Raw genomic sequence first — 24,034 nt, 5'->3', positions numbered from 1 at the left:
TGATTCACATGAAATAATGATTCTTGGTTTGGCATTTGAGAGAAACCCTAGGTGACACTAGGGTGTCACAGCCTTCCCCCCTTAAAGGAATCTCGTCCCGAGATTCGGGCCAGAGTCCTTCCAGGGTGAAGCGAAGGGTGAGACTTATAGGAAATGGGTGATTATTGTTATTATTAGGGTAAAACTGCTCTTCGAATGTCATTCTCTTTGCAACTTCAGAAGGGAGTCCTTTTAAGTTTTACTTTATAGTTTCTTCATTCTGAATTAAGATCATATTTTTGAAAATTAGATTCAAAGGGCAGGAGGAGGGGTTGGGGGTGATTACGTACCAGCTTCCTTAGGTAGGCAATCGGGGAAGTTAGATCTTAGGAATTCCTCGGTTTCCCAAGTAGCTTCCTCCTCTGAGTGTTTGCTCCACTAGACCTTGAACATCTTGATCGATTTAGCCCGAGTTGATCTTTCTTTACAATCCAGAATCTTGGAGGGGTACTCTTGGTACGATAGATCTGGCTCTATCTCCAATTCTGGCTCTGCTATGATCTCGGTCGGCAATCAAACACACTTTTTCAGCTGAGATACATGGAATACATTGTGAATGGCAGACATCTTTGAAGGTAACTTCAGCTTGTATGCCACGGGTCCACATGCTTCGATGATCTCATAAGGTCCAATGTAACGAGGGGTTAGCTTGCCTTTGATCCCAAACCTCTGCACTCCCTTGGTGGGTGATACCTTGAGGTATACAAAACTTCCCACCTCGAACTGGAGAGGTTTCCTTCTTTTATCATGATAGCTCTTCTGTCTGGCCTAAGCAGCTTCTAGATTCTTCCTGATTAGCTTGACTTTCCTTTCGGCTTCAGTCACTAAATCAGGTCCAAAAACTTCTCTTTCACCAGGTTGAGACCAATTGAGTGGTGTCCTGCACCTTCTTCCATAGAGACACTACTACAAATCATGTTATATAAGACGGTTAATTTCCAGTTATTAAGACACTTATGAAGTGTCCTAATTTGATGGAGTCGTAAAAGATGTCCCACATTTAAGATGGATATAAACCGTCTTAAAAGATATTATATAAGACATTTTTTAATTTATAACCGTCTAAAAAAGATATTTGTTTAAGTCATTTTGTCCGGTAAACCGCCTTAAATTAAATTTTGTTTAAGACACTTATTCTAAAGAACCATCGAGAATACGGACATTATAAGTCACAAAATATTTATCAAATTGTCTAGAATGTCCTATAATAATAGACGCTTGCAATAGGAAAACCATCTTATTTAGGCGACTGATATTAGACATTTTAGGAACCGACTTTTTTAGAGACTGGTATTGTACGTTTTGGGAACTGTCTTATTATGGTTTAAATGGAATGACTTACATGGCAGTACATTCTTCAATTTATAATCATTTTTTGAGATACCACATTATAATATACATACACACATATATTTAATAACACTATAGTTAATATAATGTAGATAAGTATCATTCAATATCACATAAATAAGCATTCCTAAATAACTCATACATAAGTGTACTTTAAATCCAATTTAAAAACTAAAATACTAACCGAAAAACATGGTCACCAACAGTTTGCGCTAAATTTGAGCCTAACTAAGTATATATGATTTCAACTCTACACACTTGACCGACCACCAAAATTTGAGTTCCATTCCATCTTTTCCTATACGACAAATAAGAGAAGACAATAGTGAGTAGTTAGACACAGTTGAACACCTTATATTATGGCATATCAAAAAGGTCATATGAATGCTAGATTTAGTTATGTGAAGCATCCTAAACCCTCCATAATCCAACAATGTCTATCACCTCATTCATGAAGAAGTCGAGCAACTGTTCTCGAACATTTGCTATCTCATCAAGCAATAGTTGGACCAATATCATGATCCAAACTTTCTAAGAAATGTTCCCAATGAAACAGCTCAAGAAATGAGCAATAGCTAGACCAATATCATGATCCAAACTTTGCCTCACTATATCCCGAGACAAGTGCTCCAGCGACCAGGCATATTTTGCTTACAGGTGGACACATTATTCAGTTCCTTGATACTACTTTGTTATTATCATGTGAATATGAAAGGGTGCTATAATTTTTCAATAAATAGGTATTGCTAGGAAGGCAGCTATCCAGACTAAAAATGGCTAAGCGTCATAGGAAGGAAGCAGGCTTATAGTTACCTGCGCAAGGTGTGTAATGAAACAGTAAATATACCTAAGTTGTCAATCAAAAGGGCCTTCACCTTCCATTTGCCATTGCACTCACGATTCTTGTTTTTCTGCATAACACAAAAGTAACTCATGTCAGAACATATAACGAAGCTGACAGAACATATAACTAACTTGTAGCTATAACCCAATTGTCTTGTAACATGTGGCTCTCTTATATAGTACTATATTTCATATCTGCTAAGATGCACCTGATATTAACCCCCTTTTTTGTTAGGAGATGATTTGAGGCTGTCTTGTATACATACCAAAGAAGAAAACACCAAACTGCAAACAAGACGGAGAGTGCAAAAGTAATGCTTCTAGCAGAATTTGCAGAGAATGTAAAAAGTGGCGGAATTCACAAGGGTGTAAAAATCTTTTTCTTCCCAGTATATCATGTTGGATGTCCTAAGACAGGAAGAATTCGAACTGATGATAGCCTCATCTATCGCCCATGTATTGTCAATGTTAATATCAGTTAAAACTTTTATCACTAGTCAACTAAAACAGTACATAAGCATTACGTACCTACAGACTCCAAAATAAAAACACCTAACTTACTGAACTTGTCAAATATTGACAAAGCCTCGCAACAAAGTAAGAGGGTTAGCTTCCTATTAAAGAACTTTCTTCTATAGGTGGAAAATGAGTAGTTAACTGAGCATACAATGACTAACAACATAATGCATGACCAATTACTTGTTCGCTATTCTTCTAGAGGTTCTTAGTTGCACCCCTCACAGAGAATGTACAAGGTATAAATTAAACCAACCAAATACCAGTCTTGAATCATTTTAGGACAAAGTTTTTAAAGGAAAACAATAGCTAATTTACCTAAGAAAACCTTGGACTATTAGTGAGCACGGATACCATCTAGCATTCTAGCATATGCAACCAAGTTCTCTAGACCCTCAATAAAGGAAACAACCCAATCAAGAAGTAGACACGCTCTGAAAATAAATTAGCACAAAACATTATTTTAAAAGAAATAATACTTCAATTAATCATGAGTAGATAAAAGGAAAATACAGTGTGGAATTACATCAAGCACAGAGCAAAAGTATTTTTCTGAATATTTGTAACATGTGGATCATGAAATTGTACTTGTTAGAAACATTCAGAAGATGAAAGTATTTTTTCTGTGACAAACTTCTAGAGTTTTTGCCGTAATTATTCTATAATGAGTTACTGACATAAGGTCTAAATAGTCGCTATCTCAAATACACTAACCAAAGTATTTACTTCCTTCTTAAAATGCTAAAGTCTAAGGCAAGCATTAAGAAAGAAAAGAACAACCATATGCAACTACCATACTAGTTACCTACACAAAAGAAATTCCAAGCAAATCATTTTAATGCCTGCTGATTTTGGACAGCAGCATAGCGGTTAATTGTTTTATTCATAACTCACAAAATATGCATTTAAAAATAGTAAACTAGGACTTTATGGAAAGCTTATAAAGTCCTCTACACCTTTGGTATTATCATCACAACAAGATTCGACCTTTAGAAAGGTCAAACAGAACTAATCATAAACTCTGTCCAGATTTGGACAGAATTCGACTACTTACTTCAAAAATTCATAACTGGAGTTTCAGACATCCAAATCATTTCAGACATCCAAATCAGGTGATCCTAGACTTTTTAGGAAGCTAATATAATTCTCTACAATTCATTTATAAATGTCCCAGGTTAATTCAATATATATCAAGGTCAGAAAACATGAGAAAGGCTCCGCTGTCCAAATTGGGACAGATTCAGAGATCCTAACTCAAACAGCTGTAACTTAATTTATAGATCACCAAAAAGGGTGATCCAAAATTTGTTGGAAAGCTTAAAAAAATTACTATAATTCTTCTATAATTACTAAGGGCTGATTCTCAGTTTAGCTTAGCCAAACAGTCCAATTTTCGAAAACTGTATAGAATTTGGACAGATTCTGAAACTGGACTTGGAAAATTCATAACTTCTAAACTACTAGACCTATGACCATGAAATTTTTACACAAGAAATAATAAGAAATGGCCTACAAGTTTCCTATATAAGATTTCTACAGAAAACGTAATTTAGTTCCTCAAACAAATGGCGCGGCAAAAACAGTACATGCGCCCAAAACAGCAACTAGTCTGTTTTAGTTTATATGTAGCTTCTACACATTATTTGACTCGTTCTCTAAATCATCTTACTAGATTAACTTGCTTGACGCATAATTAAACATCATAGGCATGCCGTGGATTAATGAGGGTCGACGTTCCATGGACTTCACTCCACACTACAAACAATCAACTCTATTATCCAATCTTTCTTAATTATCTAGTATTTACTTTACTAAAGAAAAGGTGATGAATAGACTTAAACTGGTTATCTAACTATCCATACCCAAACTGAATTAAGTTTTACTGCGAGAAACTCCAAGATTTAGTAGTACAATGCTCTACTTGGAAATTGCGATCTATGGACTTCATACAAATAAACAGACATTCATTATAGGTATAAACACAACCACCATGTAGACACGATTGTATTCACCATGATTTCCTCACCTAACTTTCTTCTCCACTAACACCAATCCATACACATAGACACGACATCGACCAAATCACTGCGAGTGACTCGTGCATTTCAATAAGTATTATACCTATGGCCATGACACACACATGCTACTGTCAAGAGGACCGACATAATTAAAACATCCAACTAATCTATCCATTCAACCAAGAAGAGAAATAGCGAACCAGCTCACCAATACAAAACGCGACTCAAATCCACAATATCAATGACGAAACCCAATTCGAACATTTCGTCGAACACCTGGCGGGCGTCAAATTGAACTGTGCTTCTTCTCCACCAAATCCTGGGATTTCCCCTTCACATCTCACACATAAGCACACACATACTCACAATCAACCACAGACCACATGTATCAATTAAAGAGATAAGTAACACAAGACAAAAGGGACCTCACCGATAAATATGAACTGCACAAGTCGGCAACGTGGCATCCATGGAGGGAGGTGCTGCTCAGGGAATGACGAACTCTACTGGCACATGGGGTTAGCTCGCCATGTTCTAACAGCAAGGGGATAGAGGAGAGTGGCGAGTAGAGAGGCTGGACTGGCTTGAGATGAGGGCGCCGAATGGGCGAGGACGAGCGATAGAAAAGGAAGCTCGGCGAGTTCAACCACCGGGGGCGCGACCGGGTAGGGAGCTCGGCGTTGGGGCTAGGGCGCCAAGGGAGATGGCAGAGCGAGCTGAAGCAAGATGCAGGGACGCGCCATGGGAGAGCGGCAGCAGGGAGATGGGCGGATCGGCGCAGTGGAGCAGGCGACCCAAGGCGCGGCGGCCATGGCGCCAGAAACGTCGGGCAGGGAGAAGACGCCGACCAGCAGAGCACCGAGGGGGAGAGGGCGGCGTCGGGGAATGAGATGAGGGCAGAGGACGCCGGCTCCAAGGGCGCTGGGGAGGGGCTCGGCCGGCGGCAAGACATGAGCTAGAGACGAGCACCATGGATCGGCCAGGGAGAGGAGCTCGGCTGATGCACCATGGAATCAACAGAGAAGAAGCGATTTGGGGATAAGGCTGAGAGAGGAGGCGGCGTTGCGCTATAGAAGGAAACAACAGAACATACGAAGGAGATAAGAGAGCAGAGAACAACGGTGAGATAGTTCCAGAGAAAACACGTGTATTCTAGATAAGGAAGAGAAAAAAATAGACACGTAGAAGATAAAAGTTAGCTTTCCCTCTCCATATTTTTATCAAATTAGTACAGACATATATCTAACTTAGGCCCGAGTTTTGGACGAGAAACAATCGGAACGAACTGGAACGATGTTAACAACGGTATTTTAGACTGCGTTCGATTCGATATGAAATCAAATAATTTCATATGTGGGCTGAACACCTGATTCCACGGCTATAGACAATTTACTCGAGAAATAGATCTCATTTATAAATCCTCGGACGTGATGTTTCGATTAACGAGAGGGGACTAAAATATTTTACACCTAAAAACTTGAGTCATCGAGTTCTATTTAATTTAGTTGAGCCTAGACAATTTCACCGCTATCCGAACATCTATCTAGAAAACAGCTCAATTTATAACTCTATGCCTGATTTTTTTTGATACAGATTGTGATCGAATTTATAAAATCGAATTCTCATATTCGCGTACTAGATCGATCCAAATAACATAGGTTCAACATCTTGAAAGTTTTCTAAAATCCAAACATCTCTAAAATTTTTGGACGGCTTAGATAGACAGAGATAGATATGATATCAAAATAGCGATAACAAAGATGAGTAGAATTCAGTGTTCATTTTATTTTCACTGAAATCCCGTGCTTAAGTCCATAGTCGATGTCGAACGGGAAATAAACACCTGGGGTGTTACAAAAACATTCGAATATGAATATATATCCGCATCTAAATTTTATGTCAATTATTTAAAAATATATAACGAATTTTAAAAATGTATAACGGATTTAAGTTTTACTTTTTATGAATATTAATAGTCTTAATGCTAAAAAAATATAAAATTACATAGTAAATGTTTTATATTATTTATTCACAATTAAAGAAAGAAAATAAAAAAAATTAACATTCGACTAAGCATCGTTTGGGGGAGAAAGTGGGGGCTCTCTGCAAAACAATGCAGGCCCTAGACAAGACGGGAAGGAGCCACCAGAAGGGCTTGAGGTTTTAAGAAAGATATATATCATCAAACTAAGCTGAATTTATTATTTACTATATTTTCACAATGCGTCTTATCAGAAATATCATACGAAGACAGTTTCATATTTAGAAGTACCCAGTATACTCAATAACATCTAAGACAGTTCTTATAGGCTAGACGACTCTAATAATATCTTTATTTGAGATGTTTTATATGCAAAAGTGTCTAATATACTAACCAAAATTTAAGACAATTCTTGCAATCATAATGACTCAAAAGGTATATTCATCTGAGACGATTTTTAATAATAACCCGTCTTAAATCAATATAAGACATTTCTTACGGTGTAACTGTCTCAAAACACTTCTTTATTTAAGACGGATCTCCAACAAACCGTCTTACCTTACTCTTCACCATACAATAAAAGACACTTCTATAAAATGCATTGATATCCGTCTTAAATTGTGTGTCTTAAATAAGCATATCTCTAGTAGTGAGAGCTTCAAAAGGTGCCATCCTTAGGCTGGATTGATAACTATTGTTATAAGCAAACTCTGCCAAGGAGAGGTGCTTATCCCAGTTCTTGCCACAATCGATCGCACAAGCTCTCAGCATATCCTCCAGAATTTGGTTTACCCTTTCCGTCTGACCATCAGTCTGTGGGTGGTAAGCCGAACTCCTGATTAGCTTGGTTCCCAAAGACTCTTGCAATTGTTCCCAAAATCTGGCAACAAATTGGGCTCCTCGGTCAGAAACAATGGTCCGCGGTAATCCGTGCAAACACACGATCCGGTCAATATACAATTCTGCATATTTCTGAGCCTTATCAGTGGTGTGCACAGGAAGAAAATGTGTCATTTTCGTCAATCGGTCCACAATAACCCAAATTGAATCATGATGACGAGAGGTGTTGGGCAGACCCACAATGAAATACATGCTGATGTCATCCCACTTCCACGAAGGTACAGACAGTGGTTGCAAGGCGCCAGCTGACTTCAAGTGGCTTGCCTTTATCCTCTGACAGGTGTCACACTCTGATACATACTGGGCTATCTCCCTCTTCATTCTGGTCCACCAGTACAAAAGCTTCAAACCATGGTACATCTTGGTGCTTCCCGGATGCATAGAGAATTTGGAGAGATGAGCCTCATCCAAAATTTTCCTCTTGAGCTCCTGGTCTTTAGGAATTACCAATCTGCTTTTAAACCATAACACACCCTTTTCATCCTGGCGGAAACAATTATACTTCTCAACCTTCTGATGGAGATTCTTCTTGATAATCTGCACTCCCTTGTCACTGAGCTGGGCCATGATAATCTGGTCTTGCAAAGCTGGCTCAACAGAAATGTGAGACAAAGAACCAGAAGGAATCACTTCAATTTGCATCTTGCTCAACTCATCACACAAGGTGTTAATGCGAGAATCCATCAGAATACAATTGCATTGCAACTTCCGACTCAAGGCATCTGCTACCACATTAGCTTTTCCTGGGTGATAATGTACCTCCAGGTCATAATCCTTGATCAGCTCTAGCCATCTTCTCTGCCTCATGTTGAGATCAGCCTGAGTAAAAATGTACTTAAGGCTCTTATGATCAGTGAAGATGTTGCAGTGGGTTCCCATTAGATAGTGCCTCCACATCTTCAATGCATGAACCACTGCTGCTAACTCGAGGTCATGAGTGGGATAGTTTTGCTCATGAGGCCTGAGTGCTCTTGAGGCATAAGCAATGACTCGGTTGTCTTGCATCAAGACACAACCTAGTCCGGTGCCAGAGGCATCACAATATACATCAAAAGGCTTGCTGCTGTCGGGTTGCGCCAATACTGGTGATGTGGTCAGATGCTGCCTTAATGCATGAAAGGCATCTTCGCACTTCTGACTCCACACAAACTTGACTTCTTTCTTCAGCAACTCAGTAATAGGCTTCGCAATTCGAGAGAAGTCCGGAATAAATCTTCGGTAATAACCAGCTAATCCCAGAAAACTCCGAATCTGGCGAACAGTTGTTGGTGGCCTCTAGTTCATCACCTCTTGCACTTTATCAGGATCAACAGCTATTCCAGTCTGAGAGATAGTGTGACCCAAGAATTTGATTTCCTTTAGCCAAAAATCACACTTGGATAACTTGGCATAAAGGTGGTGCTCTCGCAGACGTTGAAGCACTACATGCAAATGCCCGGCATGTTCTTCTTCGTTCTTTGAGTACACCAGAATATCATCGATGAAAACCACCACGAACTTGTCCAATTCCGGCATAAAAACAGAATTCATCAGATACATGAAATATGCTGGTGCATTTGTCATCCCGAATGACATCACCAAAAATTCATATAGCCCATATCTGGTTGAGAATGCCGTCTTCGGAATATCACTTGCTCGTATTTTGATCTGATGGTAGCCAGAGCGAAGGTCTATCTTAGAAAACACCTTGGCCCCGACCAACTGGTCAAAAAGAACATCAATACGAGGCAAAGGATACTTGTTCTTGGTAGTTACCGCATTAAGAGGGCGGTAATCTATACACAGCCTCAAGCTTTCATCCTTCTTCTTCACAAACAGTGCTGGACATCCCCAAGGTGAAGTGCTTGGGCGAATAAAACCCTTATCCAGCAACTCTTGCAATTGCTTCTTCAACTCTGCCAACTCAGCGGGTGGCATTCGGTAGGGCCTCTTGGAAATTGGGGCCGTTCCCGGTTGCAACTCGATGGCGAATTCAATATCCCGGTCCGGTGGCATTCCCGGCAATTCATCAGGAAAGACATCTGCATACTCACAGACCACTGGGATCTTCTTCAGGGGTAACTCCGTCATAGAGAAAGCACATGACTGAGAAGAACCCTGACTAGGCAGAATCAAAGTGAAATTCTCGCAGAACGGAGAATTAACTTCCACGGTACGACTGGCTATATCAAGCACAACTTGGTGCAAGGTCATCCAATTTGCCCCTAGAATAATGTCCACATTTTCCAATCCCAACACAAGAAGAGTGGTTTTGATAATGTGGCTTCCCAGTTGAATAGGCACACTTTGGTTTAATTGATTAGTTGCAATTTTACCCCCAGGTGTGACTATTATGAATGACCCTTTTGAGTGAGAGAATGACAGTTTGCATTTAGCACTGAACTTTTGGCTAATGAAACTATGAGATGCACCAGAATCAAACAGAATTAAAGCAGGTTGATTATAAACTGAAAAGGTACCGGTCATGATAGGAGCTCCTTCTGGTACTTCCTCTAGAGCAGTGAAGTTGAGCTTCCCTTGCCTGACTTGCACCTTCTGCTTTCTTCCCTTGTCTTGATTTGGTGCTGGCATCTGCCTCTGCTGGTTCCTGGGACAATTCTTGGCATAGTGGCCCACATTGCCACAAGTGAAACACTTGTTCCCATTGCCCTGGCGGAACTGCTGCTGCGGAGGCTGATTGTTCCTTGGGGCGGGAGCTGGGTAGCGGTTGGGTGCCGGCTGCTGCTGCTGCTGAGGTGGCCTGATCACCCATCTGCCTGCCTGCTACTGAAAAGCCCTGCTCTGATTGTGAGAAACAATCCAGAACCTCTGAGCCTGAGCGGATGGTGCTTCCATTGGTGCCTTTCTCTTCTTCTCTGCCCGGTGAGCAACAATGCAATCCTCCTAGGAGATGGCCATGTTGACCAACTCATTGAAGCTATCAGCCCGGACAGTGTTGAGTCTTTCCCGCAGCTTGGTATTGAGACCCCTGCGGAAGCGATCCCTCTTCTTTTCATCAGAATCAGCATGATACCCTGCATACTGGCATAAGTCGTTGAAGGCTTGCGCATACTGCAGTACCGTGCGGGTTCCTTGATTAAGGGCCAGGAATTCATTCAACTTCCGATCAAGAATGCCAGCTGGGATGTGGTGTCCTCTGAAGGCAGTCTTGAATTCCTCCCAAGATACTTCACGATCAGCGGGGAGCATAGCACGGAAGTGATCCCACCAAGTCCGAACAGGGCCGCGAAGCTGCTGTGCGGCGAAGCGAGCCTTGGCCTCATCAGGGCAGTCTCCCGTGAGGAGGGGAAACTTGGACTCGACGACGCGAAGCCATACGTCGGCGTCCAACGGATCCTCTGCCTTGGTGAACAAGGGCGGCTGCGTGCTCAGAAACTCCTGGTATGTTGCCATAGCCGGAGGTCGCTGATGCTGGCCTCCACCATGCTGCTGTTGGTGGGGCTGGTGCTGCAAGTGCTGTCGCAGAATCTCATTCTGCTGGGCCATCAGCTCCTGCACTGTGGGAGCTGGGGGAGGTGGCGGGGGAGCTTGCTCGTTCTGCCCGCGACGCTGCCTAGCTGCCATCTGAAAACAGAGATTGTCGCCATTGTTATCCCAACTCACAGTTTCGAACGGCAAGATATCATCTCATATGGAAGGAAAATGCCATAATCATAATATTGGGTTCGAAATGAAGGTAACATGGTGACAATTATCCCACATATTTCAAAAGTTACAGGGTTACATCAATCAGGGGAAAGTACCCATAAGCCTAGTCCAAAATGTGATACTACTAAGCTCGCATAGGTTTCTATCCTCCTAAAAATGTCAAAGCGACTGCTTAACCCTGAGCGGTGGAAGCGAACTGGATACGGGTGAAGGAGGCATCGCGGAGGTAGTCCCATTAGCACCAGGGGCTGGTCCTAGCTCCTCGGGAGCCTCTTCTCCCTCGCTTCCTGCTTCATTGGCCTCCATCTCCAGGTGGTGCATGTCCAAGTGGTCATTTGCTTCCTCGAGTTCCCTCTGCACATCGTGAAGCTGGTTCTCCAAGACATCAATAGTGTTGTCTCGGATCTCCACTTGCTGCTCCAGGGTGGTGATACGCTGGCTCAGCCTTTCCACCTGCAGATCCTTCTCCACCAACTCTGTGGATAGGTTGACCACAAAATCTTCCCGACTGTCGAGAGTGAGCTTGGCAGCCTGAGCGGTGTTAGCAAGAAGTGTCATAGCCTCGCTCTGAAGGGCCTGAAGGCGGTACAGCGCACTCATGCACTGGACAGTGACCCTCCCAACCAAGTCAGGATACATTGCCCACACATCCTTCACATGGCTCACGCGGTTACACCACATGGGATCATCCTTCTTCTCAGCAGGGAAGAGTCCCAAAGGGTGCATCACCATCTCCAGGGGATGGTAGCCACAAAAAGTCGTCAGAGTCTTCATGGCTGCTGCCTCAACGGTGTCGTCCGTCCTGAGTCCAATCGTCTCAGAGTCAAGAGAACGCCAACCCGGCTGAAGGGGATGAGCCTCCAAAGTCAGCCAGACCCGACAACGAGGTACTCGATGCTCCTCATACAACTGCACCATGTACAAAGGGGGCGTAGGGTAACCGGCGGAGTTAAGCACTTCCCACAAGATGGAGGGAAAGCCATCACGAGAAAGGAAGTCGGAACTGAAACGAGAGTCTCCTCCACTCGCGGGGGTGGGTGAATTCATCTGCGGAAGGGAATCAAAGATAAAGATTATGGTGGAAGGAAAAAGAAAAAGAGAGCCCGAATGGTTCCAAAGAAAGGGGGTTAGCTCAAATTTTTAATTCTTCTTGGTGTTTTATAATGCATGCATGCTGGAAGAAACGTTGCCTCTCAAGAGAAAGATAGGGTGCCTTTTTAGGGCATCCTGAAAATATAAGTATTGGCCCACGGGGCCTAATTAATTAGCCACCTATATTCCCCTCTATGCCTAAGGCCTTTCGTCTTAGGTCTAGCGGTCTAGTCCTTACGATCCGTAACAGTTTCTAGGCAAGTTTTAGGTTTTGAAAATTGGTATTCATGGTTTATTGTCCTTCTCTGTGGTGGAATTTGCTCCGATACCAGCTGTGGCAGAACCGCCCGAATTATTCCAGCTTAAGTGCCTAAGTCACGCCCCAGGGGTCGTAACACACTTAAATCGGGATAACCCATCAGTCCCTCAGATCTAGTCTGATAGAGCCACTTAACCAGGATCAAATTCCACAATCTCACTCGAAGGTGAGTCACAGAAAAAATACAATAAAACAGGAAACCTCAAATTAAGCACTGAGTTATTACATAAATCGGAGTTTTTGAGTAGCAATTAAAGTTCACAAAATAAAGTGCAGCGGATAATCGATGTCGTCGGTACTGAGGAAATGGGCAAGGCCTAGCCCACTACTCCTCATGCTCCTCTCCTACCGGAGCAACATCCCACTCGACCGTCCAACCCGGTGGCAGGGTGGTAGGCCAAGTCACACCATCAACCATTTCCTGCATGGTACCTGCAAAAATGGTGCCACAAGCAAGGCTGAGTATACTAATACTCAGCTAGACTTAACCGGTGTGAGGAGTCTACTCCTCTACCTCTAGACTATGCAGCTGTTTGGCTGAGGGGTTTGGTTTGCCAAAAGCACTAGCGGTTTCTAAAATCAATTTTTAGCTTTTCAAGTTCTATCATCATTAACTTAGCTAGGTTTGCTCCTTCTAAGCATACATGGTAACAATCGATTAGTTCAATCAACAAGTTATCTCATATAATCCACATTTCACTTCTTACTCGATGCAGTACAAGGAATCAAGCAGTCTTATTAGCTGCGAGAAGCAGACGATTCGAATCGAGTTTTATCCTTGCAAGGTAAACCTAAACACACGGCATGTCGGGGTACTCCGACCCCACACATGACAACCGTCCCCATTGATTCCCCGTTCGCGTCCAGGCCTCACCGCCTTGGCATACAATGCTCCACTGACCCCGGCTGCCGCCGTGCAGTGATCGCACTTGTACCCACCATAGCTAGCATGGGAGACCCAGTCTCAGGTCGCATGAGGGATAAAGTCCACGCTCGGCTTCACTCAGGTACTAGGTTTACCGGTTACCATTTTTCCCGGCATGTGCTTAGTACGTTCAAAAGCTTGACTCAGGTATCCACACATTAATCCTTAATCCATTTTTCCCGTCTCATGGACAAGGCATCCTCCCTAGATCCAAGTCCATAGACTAACATAGATCCCGTTATCAAGATGAATACAATCAATTCCTGACCTCGCGCGAGTGCTAGAAAAATCACTCGACTTCTACCGAGATCCTGATTAGCAAGCAGCTACTCGACCTAGCATACTAGTATTCATCTCAAAAGGAATCCTAAGTTCATGCAACTAGAGGTTTCAAGCAACTCCTACACTTAAGTGCACATTGCAATCCTACAATCATTAAGTGTAGTAAAATAGCATAATTAACAGGTTATGCTTAAAACCGGGGCTTGCCTTCAATTGCTGGGGCTGCGGGGAGATCCTCAATAGCAGCCTCTAAAGCCTGCTCCTGGTCCTCCTCTTGGACAGGTCCTTGCTTGGGGATGAGCACGTACTCTCCGTCGGCAAGATTACAATCTAATGAATGCAATGCGTAAGATATATGCATGATATGATATGTGCTTTTAGAAATTACAACTTTAAAGGTGTATGATCTTTTGAGGTTAAACAAGTTAACTTTACTTATGTAAACCCTTAGTGGTATACTTGGTAAATTGGGTTAAACTTAGCTAAGGTAAGTGGTAGGTTTATTTTTGGGGTTCCACTGAATTCTTTTTAAGTCTTAGGGATAAATGATAAGTACTCAAGTTAGATTTATTGAGGTGAGGTTTATTTCTTCTTCCCTTTTCTTTCATTCTCTTAAGGTTTTGGAGTAGGTTTGAACTACAAGTTGCTATTATAAAATTCTAAAAATTCTGCAAAAATTACAGTGGCTTGTTACTGGTGTGTGTTTCTCTGTCGCAAAACTTGGGGATCAGAAAGTGAATAGTTTTCTCTGGATAAAATTATCAAATTTTAGGGCAGAAGGGGTGCTTTGAACTACAACTATTATTTAACAGTGGGTAATTCTCTAAAACTTATTTTTGCTGGCTTTTAGGTGTTATAACATGATTTGATACAAATTTCTAGTCATTACTACCTTTTAACTATTTTTCTATGTTTTTCTCAAGTTTCTAGCCAAATGGGTGCTTTCTATTATCACTATATTTGAAACACATTAAACAACAGAGTTCTTATTTTTCATAGTTAGTATTTTGTGCAAGAGCAATCATTCTGAAGTTTGGCCTCTATTTGCTTAAGGGAAGGGGTGGTATGCATTATTTGAATTAAGTGGCCTTTCTTTTAAATTATTAGCAATAGGTATGAGTTTGCTTCTTTTTCATGGGTTTGCATTTTTCTCTGGTAGTTCATCACATTATGATCTTAGCAAAATTTTGGTTGCCCATTATTGCATCATCAGGGGTTATTCAAGAATTATTTAGAAAACGACTTATTATCACTTTGTATTTATTTTCCTTACTTAAAAAGTTGGGCTGAGGTGCTCTATATTTTTGTAGTGGGGCTCTGGTGGTTATAAGTCTACTGGATTTTTATTAAGCATTTTGGTTATAGTTTTGCCTCTCTAATAATTGATTTTCAGTCTATATAAGGCTAAATAAATCATTTTAATTCAAAACTGGTCCAAATTAATAGGCTCTGTATTTTTCCTAGGTTCTCTATTACATAAGTAAACTAGGAAAAATAATCTTGATCACTGTTCATTAATTTCTAATGCCTTTCTGATTTTTCCTATGTTTTGGGCAAAATAGCTTTCAATGAATAAGCACATCATAATTTCTAATGCTGGGGTTCCTACTATTTTTAAACAGTGTCTAAATGAGGTTTGATCATCTACAAATTTTCTTAAGTTCAGCACAGAAGAAAAACTAATTTTCCTTAATTAAACAAGGTTTAGTGGGTTTCTGTTTTAATTTCTAAACTCTAAAACTTTGAACAGAAAGTATAGGGTCTACTATTTTTAAATGATAGATTATAATATACAGGAGCTAGTAAAATTGGTTTGACAACTTTCTATTAAGATTTCATCAAGTTATGGATTTTCTAAGTTCTCTGGTCATTTTAAAAGAATAACAGAATTGGTTTAAATGGAAATCCACTTTGCACTGGGGTCCCTGGCGGGTTTTCTAAGTTTTCTTCGCGAATCAGCCCTTAGGCTACTATTCACATGAGTCACTGACATTACAGAAAAGCCCTCGGGTTCTACAATTCCTAACCCGAGGTCCTTCTTCTACCTTAAACAGTAACCGCGGCAGAAGAAAGGGCGGAGGGGCTTACCAGCGGCGAGATTGCTCAGGTGAAGTGGTCGAGGACGAAGGGGAGGTCTCGGGGATCACAACGGTGTGCGGAACACCGTCGGAGATGGCCGGAGTCGGCCGGTCCACGCGCGCAGGCGGGGATGCTCGTCGGCGGCGAGGAGACCGGCCTGGTCACGGCGCGATAGTTCAATCAAATGGGTCAGGGAGGTCCACGGGATGCCAGAGAAGATATGAGCGCAAGGAATTGGGCGGGGACTCACTGGATAGCTCGGTCCACGCGCGGCGGTGGAAGACCGAAGTCCGGTGAGGTCGATCTCGGGCCTCCGGTGAAGTCCGGCCGGGTCCGAGGGCTTGGCAAGCTTCACGGGCTACTGGCGGAGCTAGCCGAAGCACTGGCTTGACTTGAGGGTGGCTGGAGTGGGCTGGCCACGGTGGCCGAAGCTCTGGCGGCAATGGCGGGCAGAATTAAGCTCGCCGGAGCTAAGGAAAGGTGGCTGGCCGGTGAGGGTGAGTGCGGGGCGAAGAGAGGTGCGCCCGGGGAGGCTTTATAGGCGCGGGCGGGCACGGCCGAGGGCGTGGGCGCGCGGCGGACTTGACCGGACGCCGGGGTGAGCGCGCGCGCGGGTTGGGCGAGCTCTAGCGTGCCGACCAGGGTCGAACACGTGTGCCCGTGCGTTCTGCCCAAGTTCTGGCGCGTGTGGTCGCTCATCCGAGCCTGCTCTCACCTTGGTCAGTGCACAAAACCTCTTCTCCTCCCTACAAGCTACCATTCTTGTGTGGGGGTCATAGAATTTTGCCTACTGGTTGCAGAGATATGGAGCCAGGAAATTTGGTCTGTCTCCCTGCCCAAACCCGAGGCAAATCCAAGGTTTTGTCGTGTCTAGGGCTCACGTCCCAATGCCATCTTCTGGCACACGACAGAGGGGTTAGTTAGACACAATTTTGTTAATGGGGCCATTAGGATTCGAGTTAGGGATCAAGGTGAACATCCCTGATCTTTGGCTCAAGGACTGAATTTCAGAATTCTGAAATTCAGAATTCCCATTAAGTCCCCACATGAGAAGCTTGATTTGGGGTTTTATTTGAGGTATTTTGGCTAAGTTTCCTCAACATTTCTTGTTGCCCATTAAATATACTTTAATTTTTATAATTGGCTCAATTCATAATTTTAAACTTTCCATACCCTTTTTCTTATTTTCTTGAATTTTTCTCATGGGGCTCACTGAGGGTCTTTAATTAGGGTTGCACATTCTTATCTTTTAAAAGTCTCAATTGTTTTGATCATGACACTTTTAAGTATATACTTGGTGAATTCTTTATTACTTAAGTTATTTTGATGCTCATGCTTACTTTGATTCACATGAAATAATGATTCTTGGTTTGGCATTTGAGAGAAACCCTAGGTGACACTGGGGTGTCACATCACCGGAGACGCCTGACGACGACGACGACGATGAAGACAATGATGAAGACGACGACATGGCTGCCCGCCTCGGCCTCAGCCCGGATCTAAGGCTGGGCCAGGGGTCGTCGAGCCAGCCCCCGAGTAGGCTGGCACCGTCGGTATCTGGGGCCGGGACGTCGGGGTCCCGGTCTGAAGAACAGGGGCAGGCCGAGGGGGTACTTGACCCCTTGGCCGAGGTAGTTGAGGTGACCCCGGGAAGTCAGGCCGAGCCGCCTGTTCCCCGAGAACCGTTGCCCGTGTCGACCGCGCAGGAGGGTGATCCTCGGGTCGTCGTGGCTACGCCTGGGCAGTCCGTCCCTCGGGTGCCTCGGGCGCCCAAGGCAAGGATGGTACCGAAGCCGGCAGCGGGGCAGACTTCGGTGGTACCTTCGAGGATCAAGGTTCGAGAGACCTCCCCACATGCACGATTGATCATGGCCCGGAGTGGGTAAGTATCTTAGGATACCTTCGTCCTGGCTCCTCCTTCGTATGTCCTGATCCTGGTTTTCCCTTTCTCCTTAGCAAGCGAAGGCACGGTTCGACCGGTCTGGCTCCCCGGAAGGTCCTCAAGACGGCGTCGGCTTCTCCGGCTAGTGTCGCGCCGGGCCTCGCCGGCCAGCTGACCTCCTCGCAAGACACCCCAAAGCGGGGGGCTCAGGCGACACCAGTTGCCGTGGGGCGAGCTCCCGAGGTTGACTCCTCTGTCGAGGCGGCCGCTGCACTGGGGGAGGCTGCTGGCTCGGCTGTGGCCTCGGGCCCACCAGACGCGTTGCCGGTGCTAGCACCGGCTGCTGCCGAGGCCGTTGCCGTTCTGGCCGTGGAGTCACCCGTCGCCGCCGATGCTGAGATGGCCGAGGCGCTGCTACCTGATGCCTCGGAGGAGGGTGGCGCGAAACCGCGACCCATCCTAGGGAGCGGCAGCCTCGTCCCCGCGCGACGCAATCTCGATGGGCGGCGTCAGTCGCTCCGGTTCTGGACCAGTGGGGCTTCGGATCCCCTCTTCGTCCTTGACGATTAGTGAGAGGAGCAGTCTTGGGACGGGCTTCATGAGTGTGCCGAGGCAACGGTGGGGTCGCTTCGGTCGACCTTGGAGGTCCTTCGCAGGGACGTTCCCAAGATCCTCCAGGTAATGAGTTCAAGCATACCTTTCACGTGTTCACGGCATTCTTTGTGACGCCCCGCTTCCTTTCCTCAAGATCTGACGGATCTGAGCGCCACCAAGTCGTCGTTCATCCGCCGCAAGGCCAATGTCTGGGGTTCGCTATGGTCCCTGAGGACCACGCTTGCCGGGGCTACCGAGCGCCTCTCCCAACGGAGCGCCGAGGTGGCGGACCTTCGGTTGCTCTGTGTCCATCTGGAGGTGGAGGCAGCGGCGGCACGCGCAGAGGCGCAGCGGCAGCAGTCGGAGCTTGGCCAGGTCATCAGCGAGCGGGACCAATCTCGGGGTCAGGCCGCCGAGGCTGAAAGCCGGGCTGAGGCTCTTGGAGTCCAGTTAGCCGAGGCGTCTGCTCGGGCCAGAGCCCTTGTGGCAGATCTAGCCGCGGCCCAAGCCGCATCCTCGGAGCAGTGTGCCCGAGCCGAAGGTGTGTCTTCATATTTTGATTCAGCTTCGTTCCTCAACCAGTGTTTGAAGTCTTCTGCTTTGGCTGTTTGTAGGGCTCGAGTCTGCCCTCGATGAGTCCACCAAGGCACTTGCCCAGGTGGCCGAGCAGAGGGAGGCCGACCACGCGGCCATGTCCGAGGCCATCTCGGCCTTCTGTCGGGTCTTTGGTTTCAACGACGTCCCCTCGGGAAGCTCCCCTCAGAGTCGCCTGCAGGCCTTGGGTGACCACGCGCGCGGCAGACTCCGCGAGGCGCTGCCTCACGGCGTCAGGCGGGCCTTCGCCGTGCTCGCATCCCACTACGACGTGGATCTGGAGCGGGTCAGCGAGGGGTATTGCCTTCCCGACGAAGATGAAGCTGCCCTAGCCGAAGTCCAGAGGCTTGATGCGGCCGCCGCGGGCCCAAGCATGGTGATGGCGACCACCTTCGAAGCAGAGATCCTCCTGCTTGCGTCGTCGTCCGAGGCCGGGGCGGATCTTGCCGAGGGTGGGGACGAAGCCGAGGGCGCGGCTCCTTCTCCAGGCGACGCTTGATTCTGCCGGAGCAGTTTATTTTGAATGCATATGTGTCTTTTGCGGCCGCCGAGGCCCGAACACTTTATCATTGTAATATAAGATTGTGTCTCTTTTCCTCCTGTTTTGCGTATCCGGACTCGTTCGTCAATAGCAGGATTGCTTACCCAAGTAAGAGTTATTTTTCGTGGTAGGCGACGAGTGAGGTATCCGTATCCCAGAGGCGTAGGAGTCCCTTGGCTCGGTTGGCCTTGCCACTTTCATGCACCCTTATTCGTTTCTTGGGGTCCTGTTACTGATATAGCCGGGAGACGCGAAAGTCGTTTTGATGGAAGACTTTTTTCGAGGAAAATTTTGACGCAGGGGGGGTTCCCCCCTTCTAGCCCCCGAGGGAGGGTCGGGCTTTGCCGAGGCAAGGCTGACCCTTCCTTGATGGTTAGACTTTGTATGTGAACGAGGTGTACGAACGACTTGAAAGCATCTTAAGGGTAGAAGCGACGTAGCTGTCGGATGTTCCAAGCGTTGCTGTAGACCTCGCCTTGACTATTGGCCAGCTTGTATGTCCCAGGCTTCAGAACCTTGGCGATGACGAACGACCCTTCCCAGGGAGGCGTGAGCTTGTGCCGCCCTCGGGCGTCTTGTCGCACCCGAAGCACCAAGTCGCCCACCTGGAGGTCTCGGGACCGAACCCCTCGGGCGTGGTAGCGTCGTAGGGACTGCTGATACTGCGCCGAGCGTAGTAAGGCCATGTCCCGAGCCTCTTCCAACTGGTCCAGTGAGTCTTCTCGGTTGGTTCGATTGCTTTGGTCGTCGTAGGCCCTCGCCCTCGGGGAACCGTATTCTAAGTCTGTGGGCAAGATGGCCTCGGACCCATAGACTAGAAAGAACGGTGTGAAGCCCGTGGCTCGGCTCGGCGTTGTCCTCAGACTCCAGACCACCGAGGGGAGTTCCTTCATCCATCGCCTGCCAAACTTGTTGAGGTCGTTGTAGATCCGTGGCTTGAGCCCTTGCAGAATCATGCCGTTGGCACGTTCTACCTGCCCATTCGTCATGGGGTGAGCCACGGCGGCCCAGTCCACCCGGATGTGGTGATCCTCGCAGAAGTCCAGGAACTTTCTACCGGTGAACTGGGTGCCATTGTCGGTGATGATGGAGTTCGGGACCCCAAAGCGATGGATGATGTTGGTGAAGAATGCCACCGCCTGTTCGGACCTGATGTTGTTTAGGGGTCGGACCTCGATCCACTTGGAGAATTTGTCGATGGCGACCAACAAGTGCGTGTAGCCCCCGGGTGCCTTCTGCAAGGGACCGACGAGGTCCAGACCCCACACAGCAAACGGCCAGGTGATGGGTATTGTCTGTAGAGCCTAGGCGGGCAGGTGGGTCTGCCTTGCGTAGAATTGACACCCTTGGCAGGTGTGGACAATTCTAGTGGCGTCGGCCACCACGGTCGGCCAGTAGAAACCTTGTCAGAAAGCGTTTCCAACAAGGGCTCGAGGCGCTGCGTGATGACCGCAAGCCCCCGAGTGTATTTCTTGTAATAACTCCTGGCCTTCGGTGATGGATATGCATCGCTGGAGGATGCCGGAGGGGCTGCGGTGGTAGAGCTCCTTCCCGTCCCCCAGCAAGACGAACGACTTGGCGCACCGTGCTAGTCGCCGAGCTCCGGCTCGGTCGAGGGGCAGTTCTCCTCGGTGGAGATATTGCAGGTACGGGGTCTACCAGTCTCGATTAGGCGGGACCCCATTCCGCTCTTCCTCGACGCGCAGTGCCTCACCCTCGGGGGCCGAGGGTGCCTCGGGCTGAGCCGCTCGACGCGCAGTGCCTCACCCTCGGGGGCCGAGGGTGCCTCAGGCTGAGCCGAGGGTGCCTCGGGCTGGGTCGAGGCCTTATCGGGCTCGGGCGTGTCGTCAGTCTTGACTGAGGGTTGATGTAGGTCTCGGGAGAAGACGTCCGGGGGAACCGTTGTTCGCCCCGAGGCTATCTTAGCCAGCTCGTCCGCAGTCTCGTTGTATCATCGGGCGACGTGGTTGACCTCGAGCCCGTAGAACTTGTCTTCCAGGCGCCGAACCTCGTCGCAATAGGCTTCCATCTTCGGGTCGCGGCAGTGGGAGTTCTTCATGACTTGGTCGATGACAAGCTGTGAGTCACCGCGAGCGTCGAGGCGTGGGACCCCTAGCTCGATGGCGATGCGCAGCCCGTTGACCAGAGCCTCGTACTCAGCCACGTTGTTGGACGCCAGGAAATAGAGGCGCGGCACGTAGCGGAGGTGCTTCCTGAGGGGCGAGATGAAGAGCAGGCCCGCGCCTGCCCCTGTTTTCATCAGCGACCCATCGAAAAACATGGTCCAGAGCTCCGGTTGGATCGGAGCTGCTGGAAGCTGGGTTTCGACCCATTCAGCCACAAAGTCCGCCAAGACTTGGGACTTGATGGCCTTCCGAGGGGCGAACGAGATTGTCTCGCCCATGACTTCCACCGCCCACTTCGCAATCCTACCCGAGGCCTCTCGGCACTGGATGATCTCCCCCAGGGGGAAGGATGACACCACAGTCACTGGATGAGACTCGAAGTAGTGTCGCAACTTCCGTCGCGTCAGAATCACTGTGTACAGCAGCTTCTGAATTTGTGGGTAGTGGATCTTGGTCTCAGACAGTACCTCACTGATGAAGTAGACCGGCCTCTGGACGGGAAATGCATGCCCTTCTTCTCGTCTCTCAACCACGATCGCAGCGCTGACCACCTGAGTGGTAGCGGTGACGTAGATCAAGAGGGCTTCTCCGGCAGCTGGGGGCACCAAAATGGGCGTGTTCGTAAGGAGCGCCTTCAGGTTCCTGAGGGCTTCCTCGGCCTCGGGGGTCCAAGTGAAGCACTCAACCTTTCTTAAGAGGCGGTACAGAGGTAGGCCTCTTTCGTCGAGGTGCGAGATGAAACAGCTCAGAGCCGCAAGGCATCCCATGACCCTCTGTACGCCTTTCAAGTCTTTGATGGGGCCCATGTTGGTGATGGCCGCAATTTTCTCCGGGTTGGCCTCGATGCCCCGCTCGGAGACGATGAAACCCAAGAGCATGCCTCGGGGGACTCTGAAGACACACTTCTCGGGATTGAGTTTCACGCCCTTCGCCTTGAGACACCGGAATGTCGTTTCAAGGTCGGAAAGAAGGTCGGAGGCTTTCTTCGTCTTGACTACGATGTCATCGACGTAAGCCTCGACCGTTCGACCAATGTGCTCGCCAAACACGTGGTTCATGCACCTTTGGTACGTCGCACCCGCATTCCTTAAACCAAATGGCATAGTAACGTAGCAGTACATGCCAAAAAGTGTGATGAAAGAAGTCGCGAGCTGGTCGGACTCTTTCATCCTGATTTGGTGATACCCTGAGTTGGCATCGAGGAAAGACAGGGTTTCGCACCCAGCAGTGGAATCCACGATTTGATCGATGCGAGGCAGATGGTAGGGAACCTTCGGACATGCTTTGTTTAGACCAGTGTAGTCTACACACATCCGCCATTTCCCTCCTTTCTTTCTCACAAGCACAGGGTTGGCAAGCCATTCGGGGTGGAATACCTCTTTGATGAACCCTGCAGCCATTAGCTTGTGGATCTCCTCACCTATGGCTCTGCGCTTTTCTTCGTCGAATCAGCGCAGAGGCTGATTCACGGGTCGGGCTCCAGCTCGGATATCCAGCGAGTGCTCGGCGACATCCCTCGGTATGCCAGGCATGTCCGAGGGACTCCATGCAAAGACTTCAGCGTTCGCGCGGAGAAAGTCGACGAGCACTGTTTCCTATTTGGGGTCGAGCCCGGAGCCGATCCAGATCTGCTTGGAGGTGTCGTTGCTGGGGTCGAGAGGGATGGACTTAACCGTCTCTGCTGGCTCGAAGTTGCCGGCATGGCGCTTCACGTCTGGCGCCTCCTTGGAGAGGCTCTCCAGGTCGACGATGAGGGCCTCGGATTCGGCGAGGGCCTCGGCGTACTCCACGCACTCCACGTCGCATTCGTACGCGTGTCGGTACGTGGGGCCGACGGTGATGACCCCATTGGGGCCCGGCATCTTGATCTTGAGGTAGGTGTAGTTGGGGACGGCCATGAACTTGGCGTAGCATGGCCTCCCCAACACTGCGTGGTAGGTTCCTCGGAACCCGACCACCTCGAACGTGAGGGTTTCCCTTCGGAAGTTGGAGGGAGTCCCGAAGCAGACGGGCAGATTGAGTTGTCCGAGGGGTTGGACGCGTTTCCCGGGGATGATCCCGTGAAAAGGTGCAGCGTCTGCCCGGACCGAGGACAGATCGATCCGCAGGAGCCCGAGGGTCTTGGCGTAGATGATGTTGAGGCTGCTGCCTCCGTCCATGAGGACCTTGGTGAGCCTGACGTTGCCGATGACGGGGTCGACAACGAGCGGATATTTCCCCGGGCTCGGCACGCGGTCGGGGTGGTCGCCCTGGTCGAAGGTGATGGGCTTGTCGGACCAGTCTAGGTAGACTGGTGCCGCCACCT

At 47.4% G+C, this 24,034-nt stretch overlaps 1 long non-coding RNA gene and 1 pseudogene across 2 annotated transcripts; both read right to left on the bottom strand.

Moving 5' to 3' along the window:
- Nucleotides 1-1,438: 1,438 nt before the first annotated feature.
- LOC118472036 (uncharacterized) lies at nucleotides 1,439-5,117 on the bottom strand. Of its 2 annotated transcripts, none has more exons than XR_004849517.1 (3): nucleotides 4,975-5,117; nucleotides 2,237-2,300; nucleotides 1,439-1,687 (listed from the first exon to the last, which is right to left on the bottom strand). It is a non-coding gene; the product is annotated as an uncharacterized lncRNA (long non-coding RNA). The 2 variants fall into 2 exon arrangements; XR_004849518.1 differs by lacking the exon at nucleotides 4,975-5,117 and adding an exon at nucleotides 2,442-2,512 and having other exon boundaries at nucleotides 1,509-1,687.
- A 188-nt stretch (nucleotides 5,118-5,305) lies between these two features.
- Nucleotides 5,306-5,834, bottom strand: LOC111589340 (uncharacterized; annotated as a pseudogene).
- Between the last annotated feature and the right edge of the window lie 18,200 nt (nucleotides 5,835-24,034).

The sequence above is a fragment of the Zea mays genome, chromosome 5 (assembly GCF_902167145.1).
Source record: "Zea mays cultivar B73 chromosome 5, Zm-B73-REFERENCE-NAM-5.0, whole genome shotgun sequence".
In the NCBI taxonomy this organism is placed as follows: domain Eukaryota; kingdom Viridiplantae; phylum Streptophyta; class Magnoliopsida; order Poales; family Poaceae; genus Zea; species Zea mays.
This window is presented reverse-complemented; position numbering and strand designations above follow the sequence as displayed.